This window comes from Perna viridis, chromosome 7 (assembly GCF_037379345.1).
Source record: "Perna viridis isolate PV_CMFRI_1.1 ecotype Kerala chromosome 7, ASM3737934v1, whole genome shotgun sequence".
Lineage (NCBI taxonomy): Eukaryota > Metazoa > Mollusca > Bivalvia > Mytilida > Mytilidae > Perna > Perna viridis.
The window spans coordinates 30,492,569-30,507,632 of NC_142451.1; the positions used below are offsets into that span (position 1 = coordinate 30,492,569).

Sequence of the window (15,064 nt, forward strand, 5' to 3'; positions counted from 1 at the left end):
AAAAAAAATCGACCTTTACCAGTATGTCTCCGAAAAATGAAACCTTTGTGCAAGAACTGTCGTGCGTATCTAATAATAGAATCCAATCTTAATTTAACTCTCTGGGACGTTTTATAATCTTTTGAACGCACTAGCTTTTCAACCGCACTCATACATTTTGTTATAGGTAAGTTTAAGCTCATGTTTCATGCAGTATCATATAACAATAAATGTGTTTAGTGCATCAAAATTGTTAATTTGATGATTGCAACTCTACCTTTTGCCAGAGTGTAAACAATACATATATCACATTTTTGTTATAAGTTCAGTCTTATAAGGAAATAGAAACTATAGATATTTGATTGGTTGATATATAGGGTGAGTTGAATAATTGAATAATTGTTTGTCTTTAATTTTATTTTTTATCAAATTTAATTATGAATAACAAAAAGCAGAACGAAGTACAGTTTGAATTGGTTCGAAAAGTTGTACATTTTTGAAAATCGGTACAATTTCTGTAAACTGTAAGACTTTCGGTGAATTAAATATTCAAACGTACACAGAATTTAAAATGGCGAAATCAAATCAAACTAAAAAACGCACTTACCTTCTTTTGAAGAGTCAATCCCTTATAATAGGCACACATAGTTGTTGTGACAGGGTATCTACCTTTACTACGATATGTACAGTAAAGAAGGTAGCGTAAGGATTACACCAATCACGCTATTGTTTACATAGGACGGAAATATAAGATGCCCTCTATCAGAACACCAGGGATGTCAAAAAATCTCTTTTTGATCTTTTCTGGTACGTTCAAGAGATACGAAGGTATAGTAGAGTAATCTTTGACTTACCGCTATGTTTTGGATTACTTGTATCTCTAGTAGGTCATTTCTGAAAGACAAAATGATAAATTTACGCTTTCTTTATAAATCGCAATACTATAAAAAATTAGTGTTAGTAAAGATGTTGATTTGTGCCTTTACTGTGATATCATGTCATAAGGTGTTATAAACTAATTTGACATTCTATATTTTGATATGATAATTTGTAAGCATGTGAAATTATCGTTCTTTTTGTTTAAGTGTTCATGAGAGAGTGTGTTTGTACCTGTGCTTATTTTCCCATTCAACAAGTTTGTTCCATGTTTATCTGCTACTTACATTTCGTATTGGACAGTTTGATGCTTTGTGTTCCTACTTTTTTTAATCAAATACGCGTAGTTATTTTTTTTAACCTTTTTCAAATTATTTGTAATATTATATATGATCCCCTGGCAAAGACGTTTTGATTCTTTCCAATTGATTTAAGAAATTAAAAAGATTTTTACTGACTACATATCAATGTCTACTTACTATCCAACTATGCCTTAATTTTGAGAAGGGCAAATAATTGGTCGAATTTCGGTTAATTTAAGTTGACATATGTTTTCACAACATTTTTTATTGATAACGACTTTGTCTTAACATAAAAAGATTAAAAATCCACAACTATTAGGTCAACTTAATATGACTCATGTACAACACCTTACTAGACTGCATATAACAAAGAACGCTTTACAGAAAATATGCCACCACTTAACACTTAGAGTAGCAACGATTTTACATTGTATCATATATTCAGATTAAAATATAACTTTTTTGTATATGCATTATAAGTGTTTATTTCAACTCTATATCGCATACCCTATATCACATCTCTAGGCCTATATCACATACCCAATATCACACCCCTAGATCTATATCGCATACCCTATATCGCATCCCTTCACAGAACATACTTGGAGTATGGTTAAAATATATGAAATAATAAATATGACATGTTACAATCTGTATCACATGCTGTATCAACATTCGATCTACATCACCCCGCGGGCCGGTGATCCTTGGGGTGATGTAGGAGTCTCGGGTTGATACAGCATGCGATACAGATTTTGACATGTAATATTATGCATATAAAACATATCATTACAAAATATTGTGAATTTCTATATTCTTTGGTTATGCAATAATATAATATTTAACCAAGTCTCTACATCTACATTTTGTCCAAGCTCATTTGTAAATCTGTCAATATCATAAAATCTTCGAGGCGACCTTAAACACCATGATAGACACAAATTGCACTCGGAACATCATCTACAGGGCTGCACTGAAGTGATTTAACTGAGTTAAACATCTTAAATTTGAAATAAAACAAAAGAATCAGAATAAAAAGAAATTTTGTCGATCTCATCTTATTTATAATTCATCATCTAAATACCATAATGAGATAAAATTTCCAATTTAAGGTAATGTAAATTCACAATATCAACATTAAGTGTCAATCTGCATAGTCCGGAGCCTGGGGTCTGACAGACATAACTTGATAAGTCACAGCATGTAATTCCACCATTACCCGCAATTATTGTCACGTGATTGACAAGAGTCTAGTAGGTTAAAAGCAGGTCATTATCTTCTTAACCTTGTAACGGTATTGAGATGTCAGCGTGGTGAATCCATATTGTCATCTATTCTTACAAGGAAATGATAATGCAAAATATAATCTTGCAGATATAGCTATGAAGTGGGAAGAAAGACAGGTTGTCTACTAAAATAGTTTAAAAAGTGGTTTTGTGGGCAACTTGAGGAAAATTGTCCTAAGGTTCTTTGATTAGCAGGCTTAAATCGAACTTAAACCTCTTTTGCTTTAAAGAAAAGAAAATGAGGGAAAAATGGCTAGGAGATGGAAGGAAAAGGTAATAGTATAAGTTTTTTAAAGCTCGTACTAAGAATCATGCGCAGAGCAGACAAAAAGCAAATGAATAATCTTTCACTTTGACGGAAAACCTTATGCAGGACTAATAAACAGGGTAACAACTATATTCAGTTTAATATTTTTTATGAAGTACGGGGAAATTTCGTACAAAAGTTTGTATATTTTAAATAATTTAAACTAATCAAACATTATCTCACAATATACCGCATATCTTGGGAAACAACTGTTGCAGAAATATGTAGTGGTTTATTGATACATACTGCACAATTAATATAAAATATCAATAGGTGATAAATCATCCTTGACATGACTTTTATATAGAACTATACTTTGAAGAGCTTGAATAAAATGTTTAGGTATGAAAATAGAAATAGATATTAAGATTTACTGTTGAAACTATTTTTAAATTTTGGAAACTTATCATATGAAAAATGCAATATTGATAAGGTAAAAAGCAAAGATTGTTAACTTTTTTGACATTTTTGTTTAAGCAGGAACAAAAGTACCAATCTTATATAATATTGCAAATATAAAAAGGGTATTTTAGTAAACGGGTTAATTTTTCAATTAAAGTGTTTTTGTTGCTTGATCTAATGAACATCCGATTGTTTGCTTTTTCGTCCTTTTTGCTCGTCATAAATAATTTCGCTTAATATTATTAATAACAAAACATACGCATGTCAACATTTATATAGTTCTTACTTTAAAGTCATTTTTAATTATGCACAAGAGTGCATATTGGTTGCTTTCCAAAATAATTTTCCATATTGCATGTCAATGGAAAAGTTGTACTGAACATAAGAAAAAAACTTCAATTAATTAAATTTACATTAATCATACATTTAACCTGGCAAATTTAGTCATTGTCAATATCATCTTATCTTGTGGAGTTGCTTAAACATACAATTGATGCATTAGTAAATAATCCACCGTGAAATTGATGTTTAGTGACGCATTCACGCAGAAATATCGTTTTCTCTGATTAAATTTACCGAGAATTTTTAAATATGGTAGGTCCATTTATCTATACTGCATTATGTGTGGTCCATTTGGCTGTTTATATAGATACATGAAGCGTTTTAAAAACGTCATTTCCGGTATGTGGGTAAATGTTAATATACATCTGTCATTGCTTATTGAGACGCATCATATTCGACAAAGTAGCTAAAGTTCCACAAACTGTAATCGATGTTAAAAAAATTTTAAAGTCTTATGAAACAATTTTGGGATAAAATGTCATATATCTCATTTTTTTTAATATAAGCATTAAAACTTATCCTACATATTCATTTAAAACAATGTTCACTGCACCACACATACTGCATTTTGGTCTTGCTTCTCTAAGACAAGTAAATGTAAATGAGTAACTCCTCAGAAATAACTGAGAGCATGGACCATGTGTATCGATTGATGAGTATTCTATTTTCTAGAAACACTAACCACGTTTCTTTATCTATTTACGGTATACTGTGAAACTACTATTGTACCAATTTTCGTGGTTTTCGTGGGTAGGCAAAAAAACCACGAAATTTGGTTCCCAATGAAAAGTAGATTCCAATTTATTTATATACTGAAATTTCAAAACCACGAATTAAAGAATCCACGAACTTGTGTTTCTTTGCCTCATTCTTTTGACATATGAGTAATTTTAGTGAAGTTTTCTCTCTTTTGAAAAATCATCTCCAAATGAAACAGCAAACAAACAAGGCAAATGACATGAGTAACTGGTCGAACTAGTCTACAGTTGATCCATTTACATAACATACCATTACGTTTCACTTTTGGTTAATGGCCAATACACCACACCCTTTTTGCAATTGCCCTATTGCCAATGTGATATTCCCCTTTCCAATTCCCCTATTGATGAAACACCATTTTCAACTCCAATCATCATTTTACCCTTACACCATTTCCATTCTTATTTCTCTATAACCCACTCACCATTCTTCTTCAATACATGGTCCATGCTCGCACGTTTTAGTGGAGTCTGAGTTGCTCATCTGCTTTTGTTACTTTTTAGGTATGATTTTAGTTATTTTATGTTCTTTGTTGTGTATGTCTGTTTTCCATGTCTTGTCTTTGTCCCTGGATTACATTCCTGTGATTACTTCTATAATCTTGGTTCCCTTTATTATTCTTTCAAACTGCTTTATTGCCCATACAGTATTCTTCATTCCAGTTTATCAGAGAACATTTCTTTCTCTATTGCATCATTGCTCCATTTACTATACATCTCTTTCATTTCCAACTGCATGATTTAATATACACCCTTCATTTCCCTATTTACCCCATTCCCCTTCTTATTACCATTAACTATGGCTCTTTTAATCTTACATCTCTTCCCCTTTCCATTGCACAAATAAGCATATATAATTGCCTTTCAAATTGTCCAAATAACTATACATCGTTTTCCTTTCTTTCGAATTTCCCAAAGTACCGTGCCCTATTGCCCTTTCCATGTTGCACCAATTACCATACACAATTTCCCTTTCCTACAACCTTGCTCTTTTACCGTTGCCCCATTGACCACACAACACCTCCTTTCCGTTTTTTATTTGCATTTATGTTTAAACCGTTATCTTGTCCAAGTACCTTCTTGACTAAGCAACGACCCTCTTCACTCCATTTTCCCAACAATATAATGTATCATTTAAACAGTACCTTTTGAAATAGTATATGGTAGGAATTCTTATTAAAATAAATAAAATTAATAAAAAGAAATTAAATTAAATATAGACATTTTAATGAACACAACCAAATCAGCATATCCCGTTCAAAATCCCATTTTACATACAACTTAAATATGACGGTTTACCCCCATACAAGGTGTACATGCAGTTGACAGGTCAATGTCCTAAAAGGGAGACAACTTATGTCTGCCACAGGAAAAACACAAAGGTGATACTTTGGCATTTACTACTATTTTAGTACTTGACTTATTTTACCTGTACAGAAGCAAGTTCAAAATGAAGCGAGGCGGGTCAGTCATAATGCAGGTCTCAATTACGTTTAAGGAAATGCAATAAAGCCTTCAAAGTGAAAAAAAGTAAGTGAAGAAGACTGTTGCACTGACTTTTATTACTTTTTGTTAATAAATGTATCATATATTATGCATGTTTAAGTGAGAAATGTTATAACGTTATTAAACTTGATTTAATGCAGTAAGGCACGTACGCCTGAAAAAAGTAAATGTCCAAAACTTTGGTACAGTTCTTAGACACAACTGAGAAAAATATAATGCAAATTAAGGAGTTAGACCTAGGGAATGGGACATAACTCTTGAAATCAGTGATTTGTTTGTACCATATTCAATTTCACCAAAGCCTATCAAGCTTTCATTTGAAACAGAATGTAATCAGTCCAAGTTACTTTCATGCTTACATGGTATTAATTTAAAAATCTCAATACAAACGTTCCAATGACTTCTAAGAGTTGTGTCCCTGATCCTAGGTCTACCTCCTAAAACTATACAGTCAAACTACTTCTACAGTATGATAAATGAGACTTGTTATTACAAAATGCATCGTTGAAAAAATGCTTTAATCATCGAAATAACTATTCAATAAGATTAACTATGTGATATTTTAACATTTTATTTTTGCAGTTTCGCAAATTCTGTGAAATGAACATAAACGCGTGTTGTGGTTTTATTAATAACTAGTGTTTCATATTGTTATAACTACATGTTAATAAACCTTGTATTGTATCATAGCATCATTTCAAATATTTTCATGCTCGGATACCTGTTTCTATACAACTATCCCTGTTTTATTAGTCTTCAAGTCTGATATCCTTTTTTTTGGCTATTATATCGAGAATCGTATGCTAGACTAACGATAGATGTTCAGTCAAACCGGAATAGGTATCAGAGAGGTCCACAGAAATGGGTCAGGGAAGCGACAGTAGCATTTAAATTGGTTTAAAATTGAAATATGCCATTCCAATACAACATAAAATAATAAAATAAAAGAATTATCAATAGTTTTTAGAACCGGTACGCTGAATTATTGTAAACAAAAAAAAATGGACAACCATTTCCATATCCTTTCTCGCCCCTTTCAGCTATATTCCTTTTTTTCAATGATATTATAGATGTAAGAAAAATGTATAATTGCGATGATCGATAGTAGGCTGTGCCTACTCATATTAAGGATGTAGATCTAGGGTAAGGGACACAACTCTTACAAATCATTGGAACGTTTGTATCACCATTTTACATAAATCTCTTGTAAGCGTCAAAGTAACTTGGACCGATTTCATTCTATTTCAGAGAAAAGCTTGAAAGGCTTTGGTGAAATTGTATATGATACAAACATATCACTGATTTCAAGTGTTATGTCCCTTACACTAGGACTACATCCTTAAAACCGCACACTAGTTTCCTTCAGGTTTGACGTAAATCAGAATATCAAAAACGGCTAAAACAATGTGCTGGTGAATGCACAGATGGAGATATGAATAAATGGAAGTACAAAATCGATCGATCATTTACCATATTTTTGGCCGACTCTGCACGTCGGAGTTTATGGCAACGTATTCGACCAAGGCGATCATATATTTGCTGCATCATGAAATTTGAACGATTGCAGTACGACCAATATTATTACATGGTCTTTTCTTGGCGGACAATGGTTATATTAATTCAAAATTGACATTTGGAAGTAAAAAAGGCAATCCGCTTTTTACTGAATAATTCAAAAATATACCTAACAGGATGCACATATTTTTTTCTACTTTTACCATATTCAATATATATCGTTGACAATTCAAGTTGTTAAATCATGTCATACGAGAAAAGTGTTGCAAGAATACACATACACAATCCATTTAAAATAAAAGTTAAAAAAGGCAAGGAATCAAACGAAATATATATATGTATAAGTTTTAAACATCGTATGGGTATTTATGGACGAACGCAATTCGAGATTCTGTATTTTATTAAATTGTCCTGTTATCAATAGGAGTTATTTCCCTTTTAGGTAGATGTCAAATTTAACTATTTATTTTAGTTGACACAACACGTATGCAAATCAAAACAGTGCCTGTGAGAATGTGTTCACTGTTCTTAAGTGGAATGATACTTTACACACACGATTAATCAGCTGATCTGTGAAATCATACTGTATCTGTGTTGTTCAGCCTCCAGGTGTGTCTATAGTCTGTTCGACTATGACCTGACAACAAGGGTTAATTTACGGCCACCACCTCGTCTCATGATCAAAGGCAACATTACCAAAACGTAATACCGAGTGATTATTAATTTTTTAGACTGTGTTAAGTAGTCATCCCAATTTTTAGTCATTCAGTTAAAACAACTGTAAACCTAATATTCGCACAGGGGTGCTTTATTGGCCGAAAGAACATATATCTTTATTTTGGACGTTTTGTTAAGAATGTTTCAGATTTTAAAATTCTCCAAAGGTATCACATAATCTGTTTTCTAGTGGCAGGGAAAAATCAAAAGAATTATGTCAAACATTTCGTTGTACTTTTCATACAAAATATCTTTCTCTAGAATACTCTACAAGATAATAAGCGATTTCATTGTCATAAATAAAAATCAATATCAAACTCATTCTCCAATAACAAACAAACAAACACACAAACGAACCAACAAAACAAATATGTGACTTTTTTTTTAATAAAGCAGTTTATTTGGTGACTTTACGTTGCCAATTAGTCTGATATCGTGGTAATTTTCTTTATTGTTAAGTATACGCCTTTGTAAAAATCAGGTGGTGGGTGACACATTGTATAAAAAAAAACACCATTTTGATAGTGTAATTTGACTATTTGCATATTAGAATCAAAGGGAATAGACAATATTTTCCATATCATGTTGATGCATTGAGATATAATTTCATTGAAATATACTGTAAATGAGCATTTAAAGGACAGATAAGTGTCACAAAACCTCATTTTTCTAGCATTCTATTAGAAAATTTACGAGCAAATACAATGATGCAGAACCAAATAATGTTTTTTTCGTACAGCATTCATGAGTGAAACTATATTGTCAGATCGGTGGCGTTTACACATGCAAGTTTCTGATTTACCCATTTTGCCTGATTCTTACAAATACTTACACGTAAGGAAATCAAATGTGGTTTGTTTAATTCCAATAAATGTATTATAATGTTCCGCAAACTAGTTGTGTATATTCCGATACATTTCCTATACAGTGAACAAACCGGACTATCACTGAAATGAACAAAGATTTCCGTGGTATAACTTGGCGGTTTTCTCACAAAGATCTCAATTTTAGATAATGTTTTTGCAACTTTTATAGGTTTGATAGGTTATAGGAAAAGCAAATTTCAATGATATTTTGCAAAGTTCTGAATTAAATAAATTCAGCAAAGTTCATTGCATAACATTTTGTTGACTTTCGGATGAATGTATATGATATCAAACGAAACCGCGTTAACGTAATGTTACAACTTCAATTACTCATACGTAACCTTTATATCATGGCTCAATCAATATCTCTGAAGTGGACATTAGGCAGACACGAAATTTAAACTTTGAACCCCCCTCAAAAGAAAAAAAAACCAAACAAACAAAAAATACAAACAAACAAAACAAAACAACTAATCAATTACAAATTTACAAATGTTACGACGTTTCATGTTTTTTTTATATAAATGTTAACTTAATCCTTTGACGACATGAAAAAATATACTCAATGTATATAAAAAGTTTATACTAAGTGCAGTGTCGATTGATAATTTCTAGAAAAGATGAAAGCATTCATCAGTATGATCATTTTTGACAGCAAACGAAACATCAGAGTGGATCAATATTGTTAATCTGTATATAAGTTTTGACATCTTTGCGTTATTTACTATATTTGATTTATATTTGATGGAAACAGTTTTAATACCTATTTATGTTCATTTTGGTAATCATTTAGTTTTTAACGGAAGTTTACAAAGCGATTAATATGAAAAAATCCTCGAGAGAATGCCTGATTGGATGCGTATATTGTGCCATAGACACCAGCTGATATATCGAAGAGAAAAAAGGTATCGAACTGGATTACAAATTTCTAGTCCACAGAACTTGTAAAGAGCTATAAAAGCGAATTTATCTTAAACAAGTTAGATTGTGCAGAATACGGGCTTATACTTTTGTGTTTTGTTATGAAGTGGAATACATGTACTAAATACGAATGAAATGATTAAAGTTATCTCAAATACTCCAATAAACTTCGATATTGAGCATTCAACTTTTTAGACTTAAGTGTCCCCAACGCCAAAACCTTAATTGAGTATGATATTTGTCGTGTTTCGGAGTACATACTTTTTAAACACATTTTTTTTCAAAACAAATCAAAAAACAAAAAAACAAAAAACAAAACAAAACAAAAAACAAAAAATAAAGCAAATAGAAAACTTACTGAAACAAAAAAGTATTGAGCTTGTTAATTATTTAAAATAAGTCGTTTTACTCCGAATTGTATATACTAAGAACATTCTATTCTTACAGACTATGATAAAGTACAAGAAAGCTATTTATAAGGAAAAAAGTGAAAGAAATACTCACATGTTTAATACGATATTCTCAAGCAGTTAAGTGTTAATACACTTTCATTAATTAACCTTTTCTCGAAAGTCATACATTTTATCTAAAGTAAAATATAACACATTCATTCCTTAATCCATGATGTACACTCCTTTAAAAGAATGGTTTTTATCCACTTATATACGTTATAGAGTAAATAAAGACTTACCATATTAATGAAGGTTTCTGTATGTTTTTCATGTCTATTACCCCTCCTTATCTGTTTGTTCCTGATGAGAATAGCCTAAAACACAACATTAATTACCACAGTGTAAGACATACATTTTAACTAATCATTGACTAATTCAACCGCTTTGAACTTTATTTGCCTATTCATACTACATGCGTTTGTAGTGGTGCGATAACTTTTAGAGAGTTCCGTCTCTTTGGCTTTGCTTAGCAATCATTTGTCAAATACTCCAAATATTCAGTGCATTTCAATGTATTAGCACGTATTTCAAAGTTCAAGTATGCACACTTGAAATCCGTTAAATGATAAATTCAGGGTATTCTTAGTACGTGCCGCCTCTAGTTGTACGATTTGATAGACATATATTCCCTGAAATCTGGTACTGATATGGAAATTAATCTTTCAAAATTGATGCAATTATCAAAACAATGATCAATAAACATGCAATATTTCATTTATGGTATTTTACTTGTGAACTTTGCAGCCTATGTCAAATTTAAGTGTCTGATTAATCAATTGATATGCCATAGACACTGAATAACAGCACCGTCTTCCACTTGGGATCATTAATAACCAAATGATCACCTAGTACTCAATGAATGGATTTCAGTATGAGTTCATTGGATTTTACTATACTCCTCATTATTCATTTTGTATTTTTCTTGTCTTCAAATGTTATATCATGTGGTATATTTAAATATTTCAATGCCATATACGGAAGTTAACAACATCTAGAACAAAAAGGGTACCAGTTGGAATTCGATTTTAATCCGCTGTATATTATATGCCTATTGTCGGTATTGTTTTCAGTCTGATTGCTCTGGTTATTTTCTTTACTTTTTCTATTCGTCTTGTTGATGATAGCATATATATATTTTACATTTTATCTTGAATTATTTGCGAATACTAAAAAGAAGATTTAGGGTCTAACATTAAGCTTTTCATGCTTTCATATACAGTATTTTACAGTTTCTTATAGCAAACTGCACATATCATTAACTCTAGTTTTATTTTTAACGATTTTTTGGAGATCTGTCAAAGATGCAAATTATTTGATATTGCAAATTGTATTTTTATCAAAAAATTGCAATATATTAAGAATGTAGTTGTCGAATTGTACTCCGATCTTTATTTATGCACTTCGTGGAAAATTAATAAAAAATGAATTTTCAAACTCATTCAAATTAAGTCTAACCATTACGAAAATACGTGACTGAAAAGGACTCACAAAAAAAAAAAAAATGATTTGCTCACTTAAAATATTCTACTCCTATAAAACAACTAGACATTATGAGTGGCAATTTCTAGAGGCTTATTTTACTCCATGATGTACCCGGTTCTTTAGATTGGAATTATTTTTATGAAAAAAATAATATCCCTATCAAACATATAATTGACAAAATAACCAATTTCCCTTTAATCTTTTTGTCGTAATATATTTGACAATACAATATACTATAGCCCATCTTATGATATCAATACATCATGGAGTGCTGAAATACAACAAGTTTTATCAACACCGGCATTATTTGCATGTTCAGATGCCAAATTGAAAGGAAGAAAACCACTCAGTTGCACATTGAAATGTCAGTCATTCTATATTCGGCAAAGATACAGTCACAATGTGAAAAAATCAGCGGAAGCGGAATTGCCGGTTATTACAGTTAGCGGGTTAAGATCAAAACTTAAATAAATCACTGACGTTGACTTTATCAGATTTCCAGGTATCTATTAAAGTGCGTAGCGGATAGTGGGTGTTACTCGGTTTATTTGTTGTAAATAGTTCGATCCTTCCACAGGAAGAAAATCTGTTCGTCATTTTTATGTCGTATTTATTTGTCGTGATTCGAATTTGAATTTCGAATTACGTGCATCACATTGTAAACGTAATGACGTCATGTCATTAGAAGGTGAGTTTAAAAGCAGGCAACTGCACAATGAACATTCACTATAGATAGATAATACAAACAAAATGAGAATTACATTTACAAAAAAGGGCCAGGCAAACTTTAAAACGGGTGAGTTTGAAGTGCACTTTTAAAACAGATGTCTATTTAATTATAAAATCCGATACCATAGATAAAAATGCTATCACATTTTACAGACTTTGCTTCATAAAAATCACACTAAATCCCATGTTAGTGTGCAGAGAATCTTTATGAAATTAATTCATCTCTTTTTCAATGAAATATGATACAAGATGATATTCCAATTTTTCCCTGTGTTCATTTGAATATTTGAAAAGTATATTGAATATCTAAATTTTATAATATATTCAACGAGTACTCGTTATATCCCCTTTAAAAATGCTTCAGGAACCTTTCCAAAATAGAATTTCTTATATTATTACAGTTAATTTGTGCTTTGATTCAGGTAAGCGTTAACGCTACAGAACTTGAAAATGTTTATCGACTTAAAATGATGGAGAAAACCTCTTCGAAAATCAAGCCTGACGATATTTTTTTCTTTGATGAAAATCAAACAATATAAAATAAATCAATCAACGAATCGATCCACATGCACCATTCATAATGATCCCCGTGATCCAGGTGTCAAAAGAATAGACCCGCAAAAGCGTAAAGCTTGTCGACTAAATAGTGCTCAGAACCCTAGCCGGGGTTAGGGTGCTCTCCCCGCAGAGCAACTGGGTTGTGTGCCCCAGGTGGTGAAATGGGGTACCGTGGCATGGTACATGCTGTGGTATTCGATAGGAGTAAGAACATTTGCGTAATGCAACAGGAGTCTAAATTGCCCGACCCAACCCCCTTTATACCTATTTTCAGTGGCAGCATCAAAAATTTGTTGACCCTAATATCATTGTGACCCATCCAATTTTTCATTTCATCACTATTATATGTTTATTTCATTATCCATTTTATGTTAATAAAAAAGCTGAAATATTGCTGTTCAGGCGTTAAACAATATTATCAATCACTCAATCATATTGCATTGAAGAAAGGGTGGTATTTAACATCATTGCGCAGGAGAATGATGTCTAATACGAAGATTGTTGCTCTTTTTTTAGCTTCTATCTTGAAAACATTAATGTTCTATTAATGGACCAATACTTCTTACCATGATTGGACGAAGGCCTCATTTGGTAAAATATTTATATTTTCTTTCTTCAAACGTTATGTCAAACGGAAAGCAAGGTTTAACTATTTTTTAATGTTTTTGCATGAAACAATGTCAAAGTACTTTTGGAAAAGTTACAGCCGTTGATAGTGGTAATTTTTTCCAAGTGCTTCCAAGTAAGTGTTTCAAACTCTCCAGGGCAAATAGTTCAACTTCATATTTGAGTTTTAATTAACTTCGAAAAATATGGAAACATCCCACATGACACAAATGCACATTTGAAACATTAAGATATCTTCATCTTTCCGGTCTTCTTGTAAAAATAGCTTTTTATTATGATGGTAAACATTAAAGTAAAATTCATTGATGAGCATAAATTAAAGTAAATATCATACTGGATTTTTATTTATATTTCTCTTGCTGTAAACTAAAACACTTACGATGAACCTTAAATTAAATGAATTAGCCATCTGTTATTTACAGAAATAACTTAGTGTATTGTTTCTGTTTCTGTAAAATTTAAAAATCATCGATTTGAACTTTCGAATTGAACGTAATTAAATGATTCAGATGGTATCATCACGAACATGGCATTTAAAATGTGTGAAAGCTGCAATAATAACCAGTGTCTCGAAACCTCTAAATTTTAACTGTCATAGAAATATGTAAAAAAAGAAAAAACATGAAAGTATCAAATCTATGTCTGTTTTCTATATTAGTCAATTTATTGTCGAATGTCATGTTTGCCCTCGATTTGTCGAATAGTCTAATGATAAATGTCGCACACATCGAAGACAGACGTTGTCGTGTCATATATGCTTGTTATAAGATGGTTGTATATATAATCGATTATAACGGCTAATATTAGATAAATACTGCTTGTTTACACCGTCTTTGATAGGTCTTGTCGTTTCTTATATTAAAAGCTATTGAACAAAGTGGATCTTGAATCTTGCAATTGCAGAATTACAGATTTGAAGGAGCCTGTCTAGAAATCTGATATCTAAGACGTTTTATTTCCTTTCTGAAAGTTTGCTCCAATTCTGATTACGTCGAAACTATTGTATCTTATGTAATTCAAATAGTCTGCCTGTCTTGAAAAGCCATTTGATAAATTAATGTTTGTAACTAAAAATCTAGAAAAAAGGCATACAGTTACTGTGTCAAGTACATTTTCCAAAGTTTTATAATGACACTTGTTCCAAAAATGTCATTGTTCATTATGTTAATTTAGAAGCATTTCAAAATGTTTTGTCATGGTTTGTTTTGGAATAAAATGCAACAACTCAGAGAAATAAATTTAGGCAATGCCATAATATGATTTTTGTTACGAATCAAGCAAACATTTTAAGTACTCCTCCGTCTAAAAATCAGGCGAAATGTATTAATGGTGTGGCACATGAAGAAAAAACACACAGAGATTGTATTGCATTATCCAAGTATTTATATCTCATAACCTCAAAAAATTACTGTCAAAGTGTTTGTTAAGTTTGCCTTTTT

The 15,064-nt window shown here is 31.3% G+C and overlaps 1 protein-coding gene across 2 annotated transcripts in view; it reads right to left on the reverse strand.

Moving 5' to 3' along the window:
* Positions 1–852, reverse strand: part of LOC148612239 (sonic hedgehog protein-like) — a 57,031-nt gene extending 56,179 nt beyond the window's left edge. Inside the window, exon 1 of one of the 2 annotated variants that reach the window (XM_088593500.1) lies at positions 834–852. The gene's annotated coding sequence lies outside the window, so the exon portion shown is untranslated. Of the gene's footprint in view, positions 1–586; positions 682–833 lie in introns of those variants that run through there. The other variant, XM_088593497.1, reaches the window with a different exon arrangement.
* Positions 853–15,064: the final 14,212 nt, after the last annotated feature.